This window comes from Dermochelys coriacea, chromosome 12 (genome assembly GCF_009764565.3).
Source record: "Dermochelys coriacea isolate rDerCor1 chromosome 12, rDerCor1.pri.v4, whole genome shotgun sequence".
NCBI lineage: Eukaryota > Metazoa > Chordata > Testudines > Dermochelyidae > Dermochelys > Dermochelys coriacea.
Window position 1 is genome coordinate 42,011,456 of NC_050079.1, and position 22,730 is coordinate 42,034,185.

The 22,730-nt window shown below is 39.6% G+C and overlaps 1 long non-coding RNA gene across 4 annotated transcripts in view; it reads left to right on the forward strand.

The window, feature by feature from the left end:
* Positions 1–22,730, forward strand: part of LOC122456224 — a 593,145-nt gene that overhangs the window by 163,331 nt on the left and 407,084 nt on the right. The gene's annotated exons all lie outside the window — the stretch shown is intronic.

Consider the following 22,730-nt stretch of genomic DNA (forward strand, 5'->3'; position numbering starts at 1 on the left):
GCACTCACACTGCCCAGGTCCTGGCCACCGGTCGGGGGGCTCTGCATTTTAATTTAATTTTAAATGAAGCTTATTAAACATTTTAAAAACCTTATTTACTTTACATACAACAATAGTTTAGTGTTATATTATAGACTTATAGAAAGAGACCTTCTAAAAACGTTAAAATGTATTACTGGCACGTGAAACCTTAAATTAGAGTGAATAAATGAAGACTCGGTACACCACTTCTGAAAGATTGCTGACCCCTGAATTCTAGCCTGACCTCCTGCATAACAGACCAAAGAACTTCCCTGAATTGATGTCTTTTGAACTAGAGCATATTTTTTAGAAAAACATCCATTCTGATTTAAAAATTGCCAATGATGGAGAATTATTCACAACCCTGTTCCAATGGCTAATTATCCTCACTTGAAAATGTATGCCTGTGTCTGAATTTGTCTAGCTTCAACTTCCAGATGCTGGATTTTGTTTTACCTTTGTCTGCTAGATTGAAGAGCCCAGGGTAAAATTTTTATTTTCCGTGTAGGACTTAAAAACTGAGATCAAATCAGCTTTTAACCTTCTCTTTGTTAAGCTAAACAGATTGAACTCCTTGAGTCTGTGGTTGTAAAGCAGGTTTAATCATTCTCATGGCTCTTTGCTGAACCTCTTAAATTTATCAACATCCTTCTTGAATTGTGGACACCAGCACTGCGCAGAGTATCTCAGTAATGGTTGCAATAGTGCCAAAATCAAAGGTAATATCATTTCCCTACTCCTGCTCAATATTCCTCTTTTTATACATCCAAAGATTGCATTATACTTTTTGGCCACATCGTCGCACTGGGAACTCATGTTCATTTGAGCCCAAAGTCTTTCTTAGAGTCACTACTTCCCAGGAGGGAGTCCCTGTAAGTATGGTCTTCATTCTTTATTCTTAGATGTATAATTTTACATTAAGTAATATTAAAATACATATTGTTTCTTGCACCCAGCTTATCAAATAATCTAGTTCACTTTTATAAGTGACCTTTCCACCTCGTTATTTACCATTATCCATATTTGTGTCCTCTGCAAACTTGATAGTGGTGATTTTGTTTTTATTTAGGTAATTGATAAGAATATCAAATAGCGTAGGGCCAAGAACCAGTCTCAGCAAGACTTCACCAGAAACACATCTGCTGAACTATGATTCTACGTTTACATTTACATTTTGAGAACTGTCAGCAAATGTTTAATCAATTTAATGTGCCATGTTAAGTATGTACTGTTCTAGTTTTTTAATCAAAATGTCAGGCTAGTACCAAGTCAAACACCTTACAGAAGTCTAAGTCTAACACTATTACCTTTATCAACAAACTTGTAACTTCCATAAAAAATGTTATTGAGTTAGTTTGACATGGTCTATTTTTCACAAAACCAAGTTGATGGCTATTAATTATTCTGCTCTCCTATTATTCTTTATTAATCAAATCCTATATCAACCCTTCCATTATTTTGTTTGGGATTGATATCAGGCTGACAAGCCTATAATTACCTGGGTCATCCTGTTGATCCTTTTCTAATATTGGCACAACATTATTGGCACAACTTTCTCCAGTCTTTTGGAAATTGCCCCATGTTCTAAGACTTATTGAAAATAGACATCAACAATCCAGAGGGCTGCTCAGCCAGCTCTTTTAAAACTCTTGGATTAAAGTTATCTGGACATGCTGATTTTAAAATGTCTGAATTTAGTAGCTGCTGTTAAATATTCTCCTGCATGACTATTGGAATGGAAAGTGCTTCATCATCATCATCATCATATGATTACACCTGTTTTTTCCTCGGATATAGAACAGAAATATTTATTGAATACTTCCGCATTATTACTGACAATTCTGCCATTTCCATTTAGTAATGGGCCAGTGGCATTGTTAGGATTTCTTTTGTTCCTAATATCATTTTTTATTTTCCTTAACTCTTCAGGTTATATATTTCTCCCTGTTTCAGATTAGCAGCCGTTTTAGTCTGTATCCACAAAAAGAAAAGGAGGACTTGTGGCACCTTAGAGACTAACAAATTTATTTGAGCATAAGCTTTAGTGAGCTACAGCTCACTTCATCGGATGCATGCAGTGGAAAATACAGTGTGGAGATTTGTATACACAGAGAACATGAAACAATGGGTGTTACCATACACACTGTAACAAGAGTGATCAGGTAAGGTGAGCTGTTACCAGCAATTAATTTTCTACAATTCCTAACTTCTGATGAATATTAATTACTATCAATTTGCACTTTTTTTTTGTCAGATATGGGTTTTGAAATTTTTTTTAAAGCTGTCTTCACTTCACCTCAAGCAGGAATGAAGCAATGAAAGATAGACAGGGACTTGGATGATATGTTCCACTGTTGCTGGCTGTGTCCTTCAGGGGAGATGAAGGAGTAGTGTTGGAGCATCTGCCTGGACTCTGTGTCCCTGACCAAATCCCTTTTGGTGAGGGTGGGAGGAAAGTAGGCAATCCTCGCCAGGGAATGGGATGCAACAAATAGCACGAAAAGGAGTACTTGTGGCACCTTAGAGACTAACAAATTTATTTGAGCATAAGCTTTCGTGAGCTACAGCTCACTTCATCGGATGCATTTGGTGGAAAGTGAGCTGTAGCTCATGAAAGCTTATGCTCAAATAAATTTGTTAGTCTCTAAGGTGCCACAAGTACTCCTTTTCTTTTTGCGAATACAGACTAACACGGCTGCTACTCTGAAACAAATAGCACAGTTGGTGAGTGCTGATGGTTAGTGCAAATCATGTTTGAGTCACCATTTTTGTTTGTTTTTAATATCTATATTTATTGTCTTTTATTAAGATTGCTTCGGGTAATATTTCCGGCATCTCAGTAACTCGGAGAGAGAGTTTAAGATGCCAACTCGGCAACATACTTAAATTCATGCTTAACTTTAAGCATATGAGGAGTCCCATTGAAGTCAATTAGATGAGTTCCCTTTTATGTTTGCTGGAAACAGTTAGTTTGTGGTCAGTTTAGGGTCAGTGTAGAACACAAGAGCCAAATCCCTGCTGCTCTTGGCTTTCAGTGTGCAGAGAACAGTTGCTTATCTTGGGTCTGTCTAGGTTTTTAGATGGCCTTTCTCACTGCAGTGTTTAAGCACTACTAATATCACAGTATCTAAATATCACATTTGCTTTATCCAATAGAAGCAAGAGCTTGAGGCCCAGGCCAAATGGTCCTCCTGCCCTCCTCCTCCGATTGGCCCTGATTATAGCAGAAGAATTGTACAGATTATCCAAAATTTGGGATGAGGTGCAGATGGTCCATGGTTTCTGGAGTTCTAGCAGTACGACTAATTTCCTGCCCCTCGGTGTAAAGAGCTGGGTAAGGAAGTAAGGAAATACTGGCCTGAAAAATGACACTGAGTAAAAGCTCTACTTTCATCCCCCTGATTCTGTTTTAGCAGAATGCTCACATTGTCTCAGTGTTAACATTCTTTAACTGCTCCCCAAATTACCAATGCTTCACATTGCTTAATCCATTCTGCTGTAATAGCTTTATTAGATTAAACTCCCCATAGAGCAAGTGAGGAGCAGTGGGATTATCACACTGCCTTTTGAGCAGCCAGGAAAGACCAAATAAATGGTTAACAAACTAGAACAAATTCAGTTTTTAGGTGATCCACTGTTCTTAGCTTTCGAAGACGAGGTAACTGCAGATTGAATGCAAGTGTCCCTATTATTCCTTGGTTAAAGAATGCCTTTTAAGCAGCCTGAAGAAATTCCTGAGGCAAAAAGAAGTCATACCAGTAAAAAGCTCCCCCCCCACTTTTTATGTGTTACTAATTGCATTGTGCTGACTGCAAGGACAGTGTGATGAAAACTTCATTTTCTTTTTGCTTTATTTTTGACTAAACCATAGGCGAGCCAGTAACAGTGCTTTATGAAGTATCTCCCAGAGTGTTGATCCTTAATGGCTGATTTTTTTTAGTAAATCTAATTAACTATTTGAAGTATTTCGTCAAGAGGCTCCCGATTACTACACACACGCAGTGGGTGGCTCTTTTAGATTCTCTTAAAAACTCAGTTACTTCACAGCATTCTTAAAATCCTAGTCTGCTGGAACAATTTGAATTTTGTTATTAGAGACTGCTGGAAATCATAATTCAATAAAGACCAACTCATTTAAAAATGCTTCACGCTGAGCATGCATTAGGTAACTTAGGAGACACAGAAATACACATACTAATATTCAGGTCTACACAGGAAATTGGTACGGCACTGAGCAGTTGGAAGAAGGCTTTTGGTTGTTTTTTAAAGAAGCTGCAGCAAGATTGGAAAGAGTGTGTGTGTGTGTGTGTGTGTGTGTAATAATTTTTTTTTTGGAAATTTATTCCTCCCCCCTCCCTTGTTTTTTTCCACCCTTCCCCCCTCTCCCCCCCTTTGGTTGAAGCATTGGCTTCTGTCCAAGAAGAATAGGAAAACATAGCTGGGGAGAGTGAAAATATTTTTGATCAACATTTCTATAATATTTTTACAGATAAATAAGGACACTGACATGTTCCTTTTCTTAAATTCCTTTGCATGTCCCCTGTTACTGGTCTTAAATGAGCTTGGGAGTTTTAAATATCTCTAATCCCCTTTTCTCCTTCTGTCTCTCCTGCTCCCTTTATGGCAGTGGTATTATGGCCATAGAATATATAGTCTTGCCATAGGGGAATGTGTTTCCTGCTTGGGTTTTTTAACTACATCTGCAGACTGCAGCTGCAGCAGTCTTTGAAAAACACCGGCCTTAAGAAAGGTTGTCATTTTCTAACAATGAATTCTTCTTCACAGGACGCTATACTATTTCATTCCTGCCTCATACTGTCCAGCATCAGTCTCCTGCATTTCATTTGCAGCTCAAATTTACCATCTGACTTTTGGGAAAGTATTTTTTTTCCAAAAACTTTTTTTTAGGAGTTTGTCATTAGAATCCCATTTCCTGACAACATCACAGGTTTCCATCCTTGTCTCCTTTCTTCTGTGTTCTTATCTACTCTCAGACTTATATATCCCGTCCATTTGTGCCTGTCATCTCCTGATCCCAGGTCTATACCTAACTCGTTTCAATTCTCCGCATAACCTGGGTTCAGAAAATAATTGTTTGTTTTCACCTGTGTCCTTTTGCAGCCTTCTGCTCCAATTTTTTCTTTCTCTCCTTCTCCCCACTTGTACCATTTTTTTAAAATTTATTCCTCACCAACTTTTAAAATCATACAAAATAACCAATATTAATTCTTCCTCTCTGTTTTGGGAAGAACTGAAAATAAGAACTGGATTCCCTTCTTTCTTTCTCTCTTTTCTGGCTAATGTTGGATCAGGGGGGCTGCACTATCTCTGGAGATGATGACTGGGTGAGGAAAGGAGCTAAAGTAAAAAATAGTTCTCTGTGTTAGCAGTCCTCTGTATACAGTTGTTTTTGGAATAGAATTGGCCTGGCTTGAATACTTTCATAAAATTAAGCTGACTTCTCACAGCTAGGGCAGAATACGGAGTTCCTTAACGAGGAAAAATGCCCCTTGAAGTAAGTGGCATAGTGCCAGGGTTGGGCCATTAGCTAAAACCTACTTTAGAATGCTTCACACACAGGAGTACACTTCTACTTTACACCATTACATAGTACATTCTTCCAGACATATTTTGTACTTGTAACCCCTGGAGCGGGGGCATTTGATTATTGCATTGTTCTCTCTGAGGCAAAACAGGTTTTCTTTCCTCCCCTAGGTTAAGATACTGGGAGTGAACCATCAAGGATTTACTACATTATGTTTAAATTATCACTGCTATTTTTAAGATTTCCATTAAATTAAAACAGAAGGGAATCTGAGTCTGTTACCTTCTGATTCATGTGGGTGTCTGCTGACAATCAATGTCATTTTTAGATTTTTAGGGTCTTTTTCAGCATTTATTTCTGTTTCCTTTATATTGATGATCTCAGGAAAGCAGGTCAAATATATTGGAGGAGAGCACTGAAAACTTTTCTTGCTCTGCCCATCCATTCAGTGTTTCTGTTCCTGTTCATTTTCTAAAATGTTACATGTGGAATACATATGTCTTTCTGCTGCAGTACTATGACAGAAAAAAACACAGAAGGAAATCAATAAACACCTGTTATTCCCAGATCTACAGTTATTTGGGCTCAAAAGTGCCTGCAGGCAAAGTTAAAACAAAAATCCCAGTAAGTCTATATGCCTTCACAGATTTTTTTTTCTGCATGAGGTTTTTTTTTAATATATTTATTTCATTTTGTTTCATCTTATTTTATCCCAGAGTGGACCCTTCACTTCTGTTATTTTACTGCCCTGGATTTGTTCTCTCCCAAGTATAGTTCCCCTCCCCCACACTTCCCTCCTGCACCATATTTTGTATTCAGCAGAGTGGAGATTTTTCAAAAGGCTGAAGAATTCAACCTTGCTTTAGTAGCCCTTACTTCTTTCTCAGCAGGTTTCCTAAGTTAGGTTGCCCCCTGCTGCTTTAGTTCCATTAAAATAAAGCTGGATATAAAATATGTTTTGGGACCTGCCATTAGAAAAGTATATCCTCAGTGTAATCTACTGGAACCAAATCACTTGAAAGCAGGGTTGAATGTAGAAATAAATAGTAATGTAGTAGCAGATAAATAAATAGTTGGTGTGATATGGTTTCTTTAAAAAAAAGTAATGAAAATATTAAATATGAATCCTTTTTTCCCCAGAAAGAAAATATATGTTGGAAAAAGTTTTTTGAGCAATTTATAGATTGATAAAAAATGAGTGTGAATCATATGTACAATATAATCCTGTTGAACAGACACTTGTGTTTGACCAAAATGACATATTATTAACTAGATGGGTGAGGTAATATCTTTTTTGGACTAACTTCTTATGGTGAAGGAGACAAGCTTTTGAGCTACCTGAAGAAGAGCTCTGCGTAGCTCAAAAGCTTGTCTCTTTCAACAACAGACATTGGTCCAATACAAGATATTACCTCACCCACATTTTCTCTTTAATATTCTGGAACCAACATGGCTACAATACTGCAAACATATTCTTAACTAGTCCTTTCTTTACCAAGGTTTGAGGTCCTTGAAGTTTTATGAAATATATGTTCATTTTCTACACGGCTCTATTATTGTGAGATCAGCGTCAGACTACATTTTGTCATTGGCGAACTAAGATATATTTCTTAACGTATTTCTTTATTTATCTATGTCATCACTACAGTGAAGGCTCACCATTTGTTCCTGTTACAAATTCTTAGGCCCCAGTCCTGCAAAGATTTATGGACTTTGAGTAGTCCTATTGAAATCAGTGGGATTGCTCGCTGCATGAAGTTAAACATGGAAATTTTGTAGGATCATGGCTTTGTTTTGGGGCTGGGATTAGAGTATTATTGTACACCATTGTAATTAAGGCCATGTCTACGCTACAGAGTTAAGTTGATTTAAGATACCTTGATGATCATAAACCGCTGTAATTACATTGCTTGTGCATGTCCACACAACGCTCCTTGAGTTGGCGGAGCACGTCCATAGCTGATGCTCTAACACCGACAGAGAGAGTAGTGCACCATGAGTAGCTATCCTACTGTGCAACTCTCCAGCTTCTCCTGCTAGGAGTTCTGGGAATGGATCACAGTGTATCATGGGGGTGGGATCACCATCCCATGATGCAGTTTTTTCTGTCCCATAATTCCAAGGGCTTCCAATTGCATTTTGTGCTGCTTTTCAACTGCCCAGTAAACTTTGTGCCCGCCATCTCTGCCTGAAAACATGGATCCTGCACTGCTCTGCAGTCTTGTGATGAACATTATGAATATTATGTGGCTGGGCATGCAGTATTTCATGAGCTGTGACTCTGAACAGGAATCCATCATGCCTGCCCTGCAGTGTGCCATGGAAAGAAACACTTCAAGATTCATGTTTGCATTCATGGAGCAGCCACACACAGTGGACCATTGCTATTGGGCTTGGGAAACAAGAACCAAGTGGTGGGATTGGATTGTGATTCAGGAATGAGATGATGAGTAGTGGCTGCAGAACTTTCATATGCCCAAAGCCACCTTCCTTGAACTCTGTGTGGAGCTTGCCCCTTCCCTACGGCACAAGGACACCAAAATGAGAGCTGCCCTAATGGTGGGAAAACACGTGGCAATCACTGTGTGGAAGCTGGCAACTCCAGACTGCTATCGGTCAGTTGCTGAATCAGTTTGGAGGTAGAAAGTCCACTGTGGGGGTTGCAGTCATGCAAGTGTGCAGAGCTATTATTCACCTTCTGCTACGAAGGACTGTGCCTCTGGGCAATGTGTGGGAAATAGTGGATGGCTTTGGGGCAATGGGATTCCCTGACTGTGGCGGGGCGATAGATGGTACGTGTATCCCAATTTTGGCCCCAGACCATCTTGTGACAGAGTACACCAACAGAAAGGTCTACTTCTTTATGGTATTGCAAGGCGCTGGGGGATCACCAGCGTTGTTTCACTGACTTCAATGCAGGGTTGTCAGGGAAGATGCATTAAGCAAGATTCCAATAGGGGATGTGAAAATGCTCATAGTGATCTTGGGAAACCAAGCCTAGCCTTGTTCCTGTGGCTCATGAAGCCTTACACTGGAAACCTTGACAGCAGCTCTTCCACAACAGGCTCAGCAGGTGCAGAGTGGGGGTAGAATGTGCATTTAGCAGATTAAAAGGTTGTTGGCACTGCCTTTTTGGCAGGTTAGATCTCCGTGAGGAAAGTATTCCCATGGTCATAACAGCCTGCTGTGCTCTGCATAACATTTTTGAAGTCAAGGGAGAAAAATTTCTCTAAGGGTGTACTATTGAGGTGGATCACCTGGTGGCTGATTTTGAGCAGCCAGACACCGGGGCTGTTAGAGGGACTCAACGGGGGGCTATTCGAATCATAGAATCATAGAATCATAGAATCATAGAATATCAGGGTTGGAAGGGACCCCAGAAGGTCATCTAGTCCAACCCCCTGCTCAAAGCAGGACCAAGTCCCAGTTAAATCATCCCAGCCAGGGCTTTGTCAAGCCTGACCTTAAAAACCTCTAAGGAAGGAGATTCTACCACCTCCCTAGGTAACGCATTCCAGTGTTTCACCACCCTCTTAGTGAAAAAGTTTTTCCTAATATCCAATCTAAACCTCCCCCATTGCAACTTGAGACCATTACTCCTCGTTCTGTCATCTGCTACCATTGAGAACAGTCTAGAGCCATCCTCTTTGAAACCCCCTTTCAGGTAGTATCAGGGAGGCTTTGAAGCAGCACTTTGACAATAAGGCCCAGTAATGTGTCTTTCTGCAATGAATTAAATAATGCCTGGCTCACTTGCCACATTGAATGACCCATATAATGATTCCTGCCTGAGCGTTAATTATAGTCTGCAAATGTGCTGATTGCTACTGTGTCTGAATTTCTGTTGCAACCACCCTTGTCACAAATAAAGAATCACTGTAAGCCTAAATTTTTATTAAACAGCAATACACAAATTAACATTTCTTACAAGGGACATGACAATGAGCAGCACTCTCTGAAGTGAGGATGTGTGTAACTCCAGCTATCATTATGGAAAAAGTCCCTAGGGGTGGAGTGCAAGGGATACTGTGACAGGCCGGGAACATGAGGAATGTGTGTGGGGAGTTTGGGGAGGGAAAGGAAGGCAGTGTGATATGGGCTGCAGGGGCAGTCGAGCACACGTGTTCTGTCTGCAGCGCAATCAGGGACCTTGGGATCTCTGTTTGGTCCTCCATGAACTTTATTATCTGCTCCTGGCCCTGTCTCTTCTGCTGGCTACCCACTTCTAGTTTCTTGTTTATTGTCTCTCTCCATGCTCTGTGCTTGCTATTGGCCTGATCTGACTATTGCAGCATTTTGTAAAATGTATCCTCCTTACTCCTTGTTCATCATCTTATCTGATCGAAGCATTCTGATGGTGTGTAGGAGTTGGCCCGCAATGGCACATCTGCAAAAACAGAAGAAATAATACATAGAATCAATATTGCATGTGCACTCTCAGTCTTGAATCATAAAAGTTACGTACACCTCTTTCTTACTTTACTTTGGCAAGCATGCAGCATGGCTGGAGCACTAAGTAACAAAAGAACTGCCATACTAGATCAGACCAAGGGTCCATCTAGCCCAGTATTCTGTTTTCCGACAATGGCCAATGTCAGGCCCTTCAGAGGGAACAAACAGAACAGATAATCGTCAAGTGATCCATTCCTTGTCGCCCATTCCCAGCTTCTGGCAAACAGAGGCTAGGGACACTAAACATGGTGAGTTTGGCCCGGGGGATGGAGGAATGATGGGGATAGTGCAAGACGGGACAAAGGGTCTGGGAGGTTTCAGAAGGGGTTCAGTACAAGAGCCTAGGGACACTATTCTGAACACTGGCACCGCTTTCCACAGGCGGAAGTGATCGAAGCTGAAATTGCACTATTGAGGGTAACCGAAGATGAAAGGGTGCATCTCCTGCGCGTGTGTAGCTTGAGATTGGGTCCGTATACTGCTCGCCTGTGTGCTGCTTTGGTTCCTACAGCAGTAATTGCTGATTGGTGTGGCAAAGTTTCCTACAACGGGGGAAGAAACAAAGCAGCTCTGCCAAGGAACCTTCAGCAGAGGATTGCAGAGTATCTGCAGAAAAGTTTCCTAGAGATCTCTATGGAGGATTATTGGGAGATCTCAGTGTGCACAAACAAACTTCTCCGCAGGACCCCCACTGCTTAGGTGGAATGCGAAGCAGAAGCAAACAGTACCTGGTGTTTGTTAATTTTATCCCTTCTCCCAGGTGCACCATGTAACAAAATAAAGGACACTTCTACCACATGTAACCATGTGGTATGAAAGAAAAATGAGTACTTACCAGAGATCTCTCCTGCTTCAGGCATTAGCTAGACCGCTCCAGAGTCAAAAAGAGGTCCTGGCTTGCCATGCCACCTTACAAGCCTGTCGCTTGTCTCGCATCCTCCTCCAACACAACCTTCTAGTCCTCCACTTCATCCTTGGGGTTGACTTTGCTGGCCACTGACTCCAATCTCCACAAAGTATCCAAGGATGGCATGTAGAAATGGCATGCTTTTGTTGCTGCACCAAAACAACAATTGGCTTCCCTGCCTCAGCTCCTTGATCTTAGCATGGCACAAGTGCATGTCCTTTTCATGCCCCTTCTCTTCCATGCCACGAGCAATCTGCTCATAGGTGTCAAAATTCCTGTGGCTGGATCAGAGCTGTGACTGCACAGCCTTCTCTCCCCACAGATCCAGTAACTCCGGCATACTCCATGCAGGAGCCCATTTGCTGCAGAAAGCCAGCATGGTCAGCTAGGAAGATGTGATCGGAGCTGTCCTTGCCAAGCAAACAGGAATGGAATTTCAAAAATTCCTGGGACTTTAAAGGGGGAAGGGCACATGCCTGTGTACCTGGCTGCAGGGCAGTGGAGTAGAAACTGCTTACCAGAGCAGTCATGATGGGCATTGTGGGACACCTTCTGGAGGCCACCCAGGGTGACGTAAGCAAGCGCTGTGTCTTCACTGACCCTGCATTGCTCTAACTTTCTCGCAAAAAGTTCTATGCTTCTCGTTGAGGTGGTTTAATGATGTCAGCATAGCAAGAGCATTAAATCAGTGGGAGGAGCACTGTTGTGTGTGCACCTCTGTTGTTTGTTCGATGAAACCTGGCTTTTGTCAACAAAACTATGTAGTGTAGACAAGGCCTAACTTGTCACAATTTAGGGTAGGATTTTCAAAGGGGATCAAGGCAAATAGGTGCTCAACTCCAACAAAAGGGCTCCTAACTCCCTTAAGCTCTTTTGAAATCTCAGCCTTAATTGTTAGCTGTGAATTTCTGTGTGTGGTGGCTTTCAGAGGTGTTAAAACTTCCCAAGAGGTGCTGAGTGCCTTTGTCTCCTATTTGAAGTCTGGGACAGTCAAGGCGGCTCCGCACCTCCCATACATTTCAAACATATAGTAAATATCCCTTTGCCTACTAGCAAAAAGTGCCCCTTACAACTGTAGTGTAATCAGGAGCCTGGACATTATGAGTGAGGTCAGAGCTGTGAGATGTAAGTTTTTTTTTAAATGTAAGAAAAATGCAGAAAAAGTTATGTTTTGACTAAATGGAAATGTATGTTGGCTGATTCAGCTACCCTGTGATTTCATAACCTCATGACCCAGCCTTCCTTTGTCATTTAACACAGTCTTGAAATCAGACTGTAGGTTTCTTGTTTTCCAGTGTTTTCTGTATTTCTCTAAGAAACAATTAAAAAAAATAAACAGGAGGTTTGGGGGATATTTAAATATGAATTTTAGAAAAAAGTATATTTTGTTGTTAATCTCCTAACCTTCAAATGTAAAGTGTAATACAGTAAAAGAAGGAATTAAATCTAAATACGCAATTTAGGATTGTGAGCCACCAATCACAAACCATTCACATTTAGCTCTTGCAGTTATTCTAACCAGAACCTAAACCAAAGTCTATTAATTTATTTAACTTTACATTCATTTTCACATTTGTAAGATACACCTACTGGCAGTCTCTGGGAACATTAACAGTTAAGTCATTAAAAAAAATAATGTTAACTAAACCCACGTTATTGAATACAAACTGAATAACTCCTCCACCAAACCCCCCCAAAATGCCACACAAACAGCTGCCTTAGAAAATGCCTCACTAATAGATTAAGTGTGGAGTGCTTCTGAAACTAAATAAGCTGCGTCTTAGTCAGGCCAATGCAGGGTACATTTTTGACGTCTGATTTGTGTCCATTTATTCTTTTACGTAGAGACTGTCCAGTTTGACCAATGTACATGGCAGAGGGGCATTGCTGGCACATGATGGCAAATATCACGTTGGTAGATGTGCAGGTGAACGAGCCTCTGATAGTGTGGCTGATGTGATTAGGCCCTATGATGGTGTCCCCTGAATAGATATGTGGACAGAGTTGGCAACGGGCTTTGTTGCAAGGATAGGTTCCTGGGTTAGTGGTTCTGTTGTGTGGTTGCTGGTGAGTATTTGCTTCAGGTTGGGGGGCTGTCTGTAGACGTCAAGAATTATAACATTCAAAAACCAGTTGGAGAACACTTCAATCTCACTCGATTACAGACCTGAGAGTGGCTATTCTTCAACAAAAAAACTTCAAAAACAGACTCCAACGAGAGACTGCTGAATTGGAATTAATTTGCAAACTGGATACAATTAACTTAGGCTTGAATAAAGACTGGGAGTGGATGGGTCATTACACAAAGTAAAACTATTTCCCCATGTTATTTCCACCCACCCCCCACCTTTCCTCAGATGTTCTTGTCAACTGCTGGAAATGGCCCACCTTGATTATCACCACAAAAGGTTTTCTTCCTCCCCCTCCCACCTGCTGGTAATAGCTCATCTTAAGTGATCACTCTCCTTACAGTGTGGATGATAAAACCCATTGTTACATGTTCTCTGTGTGTGTATATAAATCTCCCCACAGTATTTTCCACTGAATGCATCCGATGAAGTGAGGTGTAGCTCACAAAAGCTTATGCTCAAATAAATTTGTTAGTCTCTAAGGTGTCACAGGTACTCCTTTTCTCTGGGACAGTCCAAGATGGTGGAATGAACTCCCCCAAGAACTAAGGACCTTCACAAACCTCACCACTTTCTGCTACAAGTGCAGGTCATATTTCTTTGTCCTTGCCTCCATTAATGTAAACATGTAACTGCAGGGGTGTGTGTGTAGGTTTTTAAAAATTATACTATATAGATAGAGGGTTTTTTTTATTATACTATATATCTCTATCAAAAGACACTCCACTGACCTCCTTTCTCTCTGTGGGGAGAGGAAGAGAGAACAAACGTGATAGATGTGCAGTTGTGTTGCTTAATGCACTATAGGAAGGTGCTCAAATACTACAGTGTTGACCATGGTATAGAACAGAATAGAACCTAGGGGCCATTGTGGGCTCTTCTCCTCACACCTCTCACATATAAGCTATGTCCAAGTCCTGCCACTATTGCTTCATAACATTGCTAAGATATGAGCTCTTTCTTCTTTCTATCCAAAAGCTCTCATCCTCTCTGTTACTGAAAGCTCCTCTTCTCCAACCTCTCTAGCACCCATAGCTCCTTCCATTAGTCACAAAATGTATTGATCAGATCAGCTTCCTTTCCTGTTGAGCTGGGCACATTACCACTTCTCTGAGTCCCTTTATGGGCTCCCCTTTCCCCACCATATCAGTTTCCAGGGCCTTTGCAACTCTGCCCTTTCCTGTTCATTCACCCTCATCTCTTATCTCCTTCACATCATCTTGATCATCAATGATGCCATGCGTGCATTAACAATGCCTTTGTTTGCTTTTCTCACAATTGTATTCATGTGTTCTTCCATGATACTTCTGCACATGCCCTTCCTGAGCTAATCCAAACTATCACTACTTCCAAGTTCAACTCACTGCTTAAGATCCACTTCTGCCAATGATGTCTACAAGAAATTAGTCAATTAAAACATTAATTTATTCCTCCTCTCTAGTTCTTGTTCCCTTCTTTTCTCCCTCTATGCTTTTATCTATGGGTAATCTCATCCACAAAAACAAATGCAAACACCATCTCTGGGTTGACCGCTCACAGATCTACTTCTCTATTCCATACTACCTCCTTCTATCCAAACATAAATCTTGCCCGGTCTGGTGATGTCTTCTCATGGATATGTACCCCACACCTAAAACCCAGCATGGCTAGAAAAGAACTCTTCATCTATGCCAAAGCTCTCCCCACTACTTCCTCTTTCAATCTCTGTGGACAATATCACCATTAAGCCCATCACTCAGGCCCATAACCTGGGTGTCATCTTCAACTCCGATCTCTCTCTATGGCTCTCATCCAGGCTATGTCTAAGTCTTGCAAATTTATTCTAAATAAAATTTCTAAAGTACAGCCTTTCCTATGCACCCACAGAGCTAAACTCTTGTTCAGGCTTTCATTATCTCTTTTCTTGATTTACAGCAACATCTTTGTCTCTGGCCTTGACAAATGCAATCTTGCCCTGCTCATGTTCATTCAGAATGCAGCTGCAAAGATCATTTTCCTAGCCTGTTGCTTTAACCATGTCACCTGTCTCTTTGCATCCTTCCACGGGCTCCCCTTTCTCTCATATCATATATGAGCTACTTATGTTCACTTTCAAGGTGATTGTCAGCCTGTCCTCATCCTACCTCTTGTTCGCTATTGAGATGTTCTTGATTCTAGATGTTCAGGATTCTGGTGCCATATAATTTAGCATTTCTCTACTCACCCTCACTCTTGTAATTATATTTTTAAAATGTCCCGTTGCACCTCATCATGTGAGAAAGAATAGTCTGAAATGCTTTGAGTGCAGGGGAAGACTCCTGGCTAGGTTAATGATGCCAAGTGTTTAGTTTTTCATAGCCAATGTATTTTCTTCCCTGTTGCGTCTGGTGGTTTTTTTCATTTCATCTTATTCCTGTAAAATATGGTGCAGTATGAGCCCCGAGTTCATCCTTAAATCATTCATTTAGTTTGCATATACACTCTACATCTTCCAAGCCCAAGAATGACTAGGGCTCATTGCAGCCAGTACATGAGACACTGTTCCAGGCATTTTCTTGTTTTAAAATACTGTCTGCTAAAAGTTTTGAAGATTGCTTCTAGATCTTGGGAGGAGTAAAACAATTTTATCTGTCATTTTAACACAAGTATGCTATCTGAGGGGGGGAAAAGAGCTGGTCTGGTCTGTACACATTTCAATTTTATATCAATAAGGACTAAACTCACTTGTGAGAGCTGTTTAATCTGATATGGTGAATCTATTGTGCACATAAAGTAATAGTCATATAATTTTAATATGTTAAATTACTGTATGTGTTATAGTAACATGACTGAAATGTTTCTGAGCAGCACCAGCAGACAGAGGCATTTAATTTTCTGACTTCCTGCTGAATGAAGAATGGAAAATGTGTTGATTTAACTCTAGAAAAATGCACAATAGATATGGGTGGTGGGGAGAAAAAGCCCCGGTACCATATCTAATTTCATTAGGAAATTGTAAATGGCAAAATGATGAAGAGGCAACATTTCAAAGCGCTGGTAAAGCGCACGTTTTGTGTAACATTAATCATGAGCTTTTAATTTTTCTACAGCATTGCTCTATAGTGTTGTATTCCTGTATTATGATTCTTAGAGAGCTGGGTTATAGTATTAAGACATACGTGTTTTGCTTGCCCTGCTGGGAAGATAGACATTTCTGAACTGCAGTTGGAATTTCAGAAAATGTACTTTCTGGAATGTTGTGATGTCATTCTTTAGTGGTAAAGTGGGATCCTAAACTGCCACTGCTATCCTCGCTGAAACTCAAGAGCCTGACTCAAAAAGGCCCCCACCCAAAAGAATGAAATGTATGGCCATGTGTCTGAGGTTTTGTTACTTTCTGCTAAAACAGATTTTAAACATTTCCCCTGCCCCCCCGGCCAGCTCTCATTTTCTGCTTCGTCCTTTCAGAGGCTGTTTCTATTACATACTTTAAAGAGGGTAAGAGTTGTCTCTATTATGGTAATTAAGCTCCCAGGAAACAGACTCATTAGATTAATAAAGAGTAAATAAAGCAGACAAGGACACACTCTTCTTTCCAGTAGCTCAAAGCAGTTGAGCAATGAAGTTAACATCCCACCCACTTGCCCACCCACCTACTTGTACATAGTTTACAGTGTACCTACACAAGCACAGGTTTCAGAGTAGCAGCTGTGTTAGTCTGTATTCGCAAAAAGAAAAGGAGTACTTGTGGCACCTTAGAGACTAACAAATTTATTAGAGCATAAGCTTTCGTGAGCTACAGCTCACTTCATTAGAGTTGTAGCTCACGAAAGCTTATGCTCTAATAAATTTGTTAGTCTCTAAGGTGCCACAAGTACTCCTTTTCTTTTTACACAAGCAAGGTATGCAATAACGATAGTTTGTTGTAGAAACTGGAGATCTATTGTAATCTCTTGTTTCCGCTCACTCGTAGCTTTCAGAGGATGTTTGTTACGGGGCTGAAACTTTCAAATCTTGGTCTCCGTTCACAGATGAAGATTGTTTTTAATGTTCGAAGGAATTACTTCAGTTATTTTTAAGTTATAGAAAAGTTAAATCTTAATTTTTAAAAATGTAGTGACTTGCTTTTGCTCACCACTATCAGAAACAACTGAATCAATAAAAGCTTCTCCAAACTTGCACCCTGATAGTACCGTCAGATCCACATAGGCAGACCCTGCATGCATGTGGTGCCTTGTTGACTTCTTTGGGGTTCTGCACAGGTGAGTTTCCAGAATGGGACTTTAGCATATGCATGTACTTTATGAGAAATAGTTTCCTGGCTGTGTTTGAACAGAGAAACTTAAATTTAAAACTTGTGTAAATTAGTGAAAAATCACTTTTGAGCCAGCACAGTGGGCATCTCCTAGAATTATCAGCATACCGGAGCATCACCTTCTTTGTGACATCTGCCATTCCGCTGGAAGCATTGTATGTTCTTCCTGTCTGGGACAGGCTGAGACTGCTGTTGCTGATGATTTACATGAAAGAGATTATAAATGTTTTATTAAAACACACCTAGCAAAATGCATCAAAAACCAAAATTTTTTTTTTTGTGAAGCTGTGGCAGGTACAATATATTCCAGTATGAAGTTGCTCTGTTAACCCAGCCTTGCTGAAAACAGTCTCTATCAAACAGTAATAGAAGCAGCAGCAGTGGGGTGAGCTCATCCCTACCCAACCCCCGCAAAATGTGACCTGCATTCTCAAGAGCCCTTTCATCTCCGTGAGGTGTGACAGAACACAGTTGGAACCATTTTAAAAGCTAAAATTCATGGGCAGTTTCTTGTTTCTTTTCCTGCCTTAATTCTTCATAAAAATAAAGAAAAACAATACACGGGAAAACAGTTAGTCCAAAGTTACAATGTAAACATACCCCAACACACCAGAAAATGCAAAAGTTAGGACTGTTAGTAACATCTAGCCCATGTTGCACATAGATGTTCTCATAGTTACTAGTTTGGCAAGTCAAGAGGTGACTCTACTCTGTATGTTAAATAAATAACAATGATAGTAAAAGTGGGGGTGAGTGGCCTTCTCACTTGACCCCAACTGCTCTATGTGTATATTCAGGCAGCTCATCTTACTTTAGTCACTAAAGTTCCTATTTACTGGGTTTTTTTTACTCCTGATAGCCGTGCAGAAAAAATGCAGGTGAGAGGGATTCTATTCTTTCATGTGCATCTCTAACAGAATCACTTACTACATTCCTCCTAGCCACAACGATGCAAATCAGTTGAAGGAAATGAGACCTGTGCATGTCACTTGGTGAATATAGCAACCTCTCTGAACTTCGGTGCGTCTTGACTTGAACGTTGTACAGTAATCCAGATGAGATTTTGAATTGTTGGCTGTTCTTTTAAACCGTTAGCGTCAAAATGCATCCGATGAAGTGAGCTGTAGCTCACGAAAGCTTATGCTCTAATAAATTTGTTAGTCTCTAAGGTGCCACAAGTACTCCTTTTTTTTAATCATATGTCTATCTCCTTAAATAAAAAGGAGATTTTTATTTAAGAACTATTACAACCAGCATGAAGAAATTTGTGACCAAACTATATGTGCGTGAATTAAATGTGCGTGACAGTTTTTGAGTGAAAGGAAAAAATTAATGTTCACTGAAATCTTGCAGTACATTGACTTCTGTGCTTCAGCTAGTAGTAGCAGATTGATTCAAGTCAGTCAAGTCATGGTTTGGAATAAACGTAGTAGAGTTTTCCATGTTTTCATTATTTCAATGTATTAAAAAGGAATTAAAACAACCAATACTGCTCACCCCTTTTAAAACATTATATTAAAAACACACTTTTTGAACACCATTCCTTGTTAGACAATGGCCACAGCTGAGGCGGGGTAGCTCATTGAAAGTGCAAGCATAGATCTCCTTAGTTTTTTCAGCAGACAGACTGTGATGGGAGAATGAAATTAGCAGTAAGAGTATTAAAATATTGATAGCAATCATTCCAAGTCCAGGCTTTGCCAATTAATTATTAATTTTACCTTGAAGGTTAGTATTGGAGTCAGACTTTGCTTTATCATGCCTTCACTTGGCAAGATGTTTGACTTTATTTTTTAAACATTATCAGGTCTCCAGCAAATAACTCTCATTTTATGTGGTTGGCAGTTGGAATTTACTTTGTATGGCTTCATAAGATGAGAGAAAATACTGTGTTCTGAAGGCTTCAGAGAAGAGGTATATATGCATTGCCTCTGTCATGTATCTGTAGTTCCAATGGATCTGTTTATCCTATTCTACTTTCCTTAAAATAATTGTTCCTTTTCATATATTACGGAGAAATGTCTTAAAATATACACAGTAGGGAAATATTTTTATATTGTGTGCTCAGAGTAACCAGGAAAGGCACAATGTGAAACTCTTTTTGCTGTAAAACAAAAAGTTTTTCCCTGTAGTTTGAGGGAGGGGTAGAGCCCCTCATCTGAGTGGGACCAACTCTTGAACCTGTCCCAAAACTTCTCTATTTGTGCTATGCAGCGAACAGACTGTGTGACCCTTTCATTTTGTTTGGTGGGATTTGGGGGTTAGAGTAGAATGTGTTACCCAGTGGTTGACCTTGTATAAAATACCATTGAACAAGATGGTGCACCATAACATTTTCTTTTAAATAAATTTTTGTGTGTATCTAGCTATTGCCTGTTTTATCCTCCTCTTAAATACATGTACTTGGGGAAATCATTATTTAAATGAATCTACAACTACAAAAAGAATAAATGCTTTAACAAAAAAGTATTAATATGAACACAATTCATATGCCATTATATTTGTACGTTTCTTAAACAAGACAAGCTTCTTAATGCTGCTTTTAATTTTATAGTGAAATATGTTTATTTCTTTAATATAAGTCTAGGTATTCCTTTGGGCTCCAAATGTAGAAGCACTTATGCACTTTACTCTTGAGAAGGCCCACTAGCTTTAGTGGGGGACTGTGCATATGAGTAAAATTACGAATGTACATAAATGTTTGCAGGATTTAAGCCTTGGTTTGGTGTATTTGCGTTTCCTATAATGCATCCAAAAAAATAAAAAGATGTGTTTTGTTCATCTTAAGGGGAAATGCCTTTTCATTTCTGAAATTATAAAACATTGTTCTCTCCTGCATCCTTTGTAAATTTTCAAAAACTGATTTTAGAGAGTCTGATTCCAAAATGAACCAATTTAAGAGGTCATGTCACCCAGTGGTTCTGAAAAGCTGAATCTCCAAAAGGGATTTAAAAAAAATTGTTTTGGACATTTTAAAAAAAAGTTAGGATGTTGACAAATTATCAGTGTTGTGTGCATCGGACTTCAATCTCTTTAGGACCTTTTAAGAAAAATGTAAGAAAATTAGCTTTCTAATTTTCACAATTAGCTTTCACAAGTCACATCTTGCTTATGAATTCTGATTGCCCCAAGGTCCTGATAGGGCTACTAGTGTGCTTAAAGTTAAGCAAATGCTTTGCAGGATAGGGTCCTAATTCTGATCCTGCTTAGCTATAAGCACATGAGTAGTTTCAATTATGTTCATGGGACTAAAAGAACAGGAGGACTTATGGCACCTTAGAGACCAACACATTTATTGGAGCATAAACTTTTGTGGGCTTTTCGTGGGCTTATGCTCCAATAAATGTGTTAGTCTCTAAGGTGCCACAAGTCCTCCTGTTCTTTTTGCGGATGCAGACGAACACGGCTACTACTCTGAAACCGTTCATGGGACTGTGCACATCAGTAAAGTATAATGCATAGTTGTTTGGAGGCTTGGGATTTATCTTTTGATTATTTCTCAAGTTAGTTGACATAATTCTCCAAATTTTTATTTCTATGGAGTTGGTGAACAATTGTGTGTGTTTATTGTGTGGAAAGCAGGATTCTTCAGGTGAAAATGTTAATTTTTCTAAAATAAAATTTTTTTACCTGGGACAAACTGGGAAAGACTGGGATTGGTTTTGACTTCTGTTGGATTTTTGATATCCTTCACTGAGAAAAATTGTGTTTACAGAAACCGCAAAACTTTGGATAAAATCAGGCCTGCACATTCTCATGAAAACTTATGAAAACGTTTTCCCATGCACATAATTGTGAATCGGCAGTTGATACTTCAATAGCTACAAACACAAATATTATTCCCTCAGTTGTATAATAAACAATGTGTCAATTCCTCTTTGAAGTTGTAACAATAACTTCTTATTAATTTAAAAAAAGATTCTCAGGGTCAGATTCTGATCTCCGTTGCACAGGTGTAAATCTAGAGTGACTCTATTAGTCAAGGAATTTACTTTGGATTTACCGTGCTATAAATCAGATTGGGACTGAAGAAATCTGTTCACTGGTAATGAGACTGTCATACTAGGTTAGCCTACGGATGCCCAACATCTGCAGGAGAACAGTGCCTTGTAGAATCTGCCTTTGTCCATGTATGGACAGTACACAAGTCAACCCTTTCTGATGGTATGTACATATATGAAATAAAGAGCAATATCTTCATAGGAGATAAAAAGAGTGTTTTGTAAAAAGAGCAGTTTGCGACAACATAGTTTTTGCTAAAATCAATTATGGGAATAAATGTAGGATTGAAAAGAAATGTAGTGTGATTATTGATATAGATCTGAATATATAATTGATAAGAATACTGGGAAGAATCTTTAGAAAAAAAATACATTGTTTTGCCGTTGTCACTTTCATATTCGCTAACTAAAGGTAAATTTTTTCCAAACTAAATTGTAAACTCTGATACTCAATATATACAGTGGAGAGTTTATCTTGAAATCCTTTGATTACATGTGTGACTTTTCGTATCTGACATCAGTTGTATCTCTGGTAGTTATGGATTTGTGCACTGAACAATGCTGAGATAAAGCCGTGGTTAAGAGGATAGTTGCAGTGTGTTGTCTTATCTGAAGTTAACTACATCTCTTGCGGATAACACAGACTAAATAACAGATGTAGGGAACCAAAACAACAACAACAAAAAGGAAGGCAGGTCTGCTTGAGCAAGTTCATGAAACTTTTTGAGCTTTTAAATTGTAAGGATTTAAAAAAAATATTCTCTAAACACAAAATATATTAAATTAGGCCTTGTCTGTCTTAAAGTTACAAAGTTTTCTTCCGGTTTGAAGGGAGAATCTAATGCACTTCCTTAGAGTATTCTGTTTCTTCACTCTCCATTGTTTCTCTTGGAAGGTCAAGGCTTTATGTCCAAGGTGTGAGATTTAGGGATTTCAGTCAATGGTATGTATTCTGAAGCCTTGGTGACAGGAATGTCCTCAGACAAATAGTACTAGTGGAGCCCAGCAAAAGGAAGCCTTCTAAAAACATAACAGGGATGAGGGCTCTTTGCTAGAAACCTTTAACCTTAGACAGTCCTGGTAAGTATGGGAGAGGATACAGGTGTGATAAAAATTGTTAATGAAGCTTGACATTAAAAGATTTGTATTTTATTTCTTGTTTGTGCCCCAGCTTCAATGGTATTCGCATAGATCTAGTACTGCAAGTTTGTTAGGTAGCTTGTGTTTCCTCTGTGGCCTGTACAGTAGAACAGGTTTCAGAGTAGCAGCCGTGTTCATCTGTATTCGCAAAAAGAAAAGGACTTGTGGCACCTTAAAGACTAACAAAATTATTTGAGCATAAGCTTTCGTGAGCAACAGCTCACTTCATCGGATGCATTCAGTGGAAAATACAGTGGGGAGA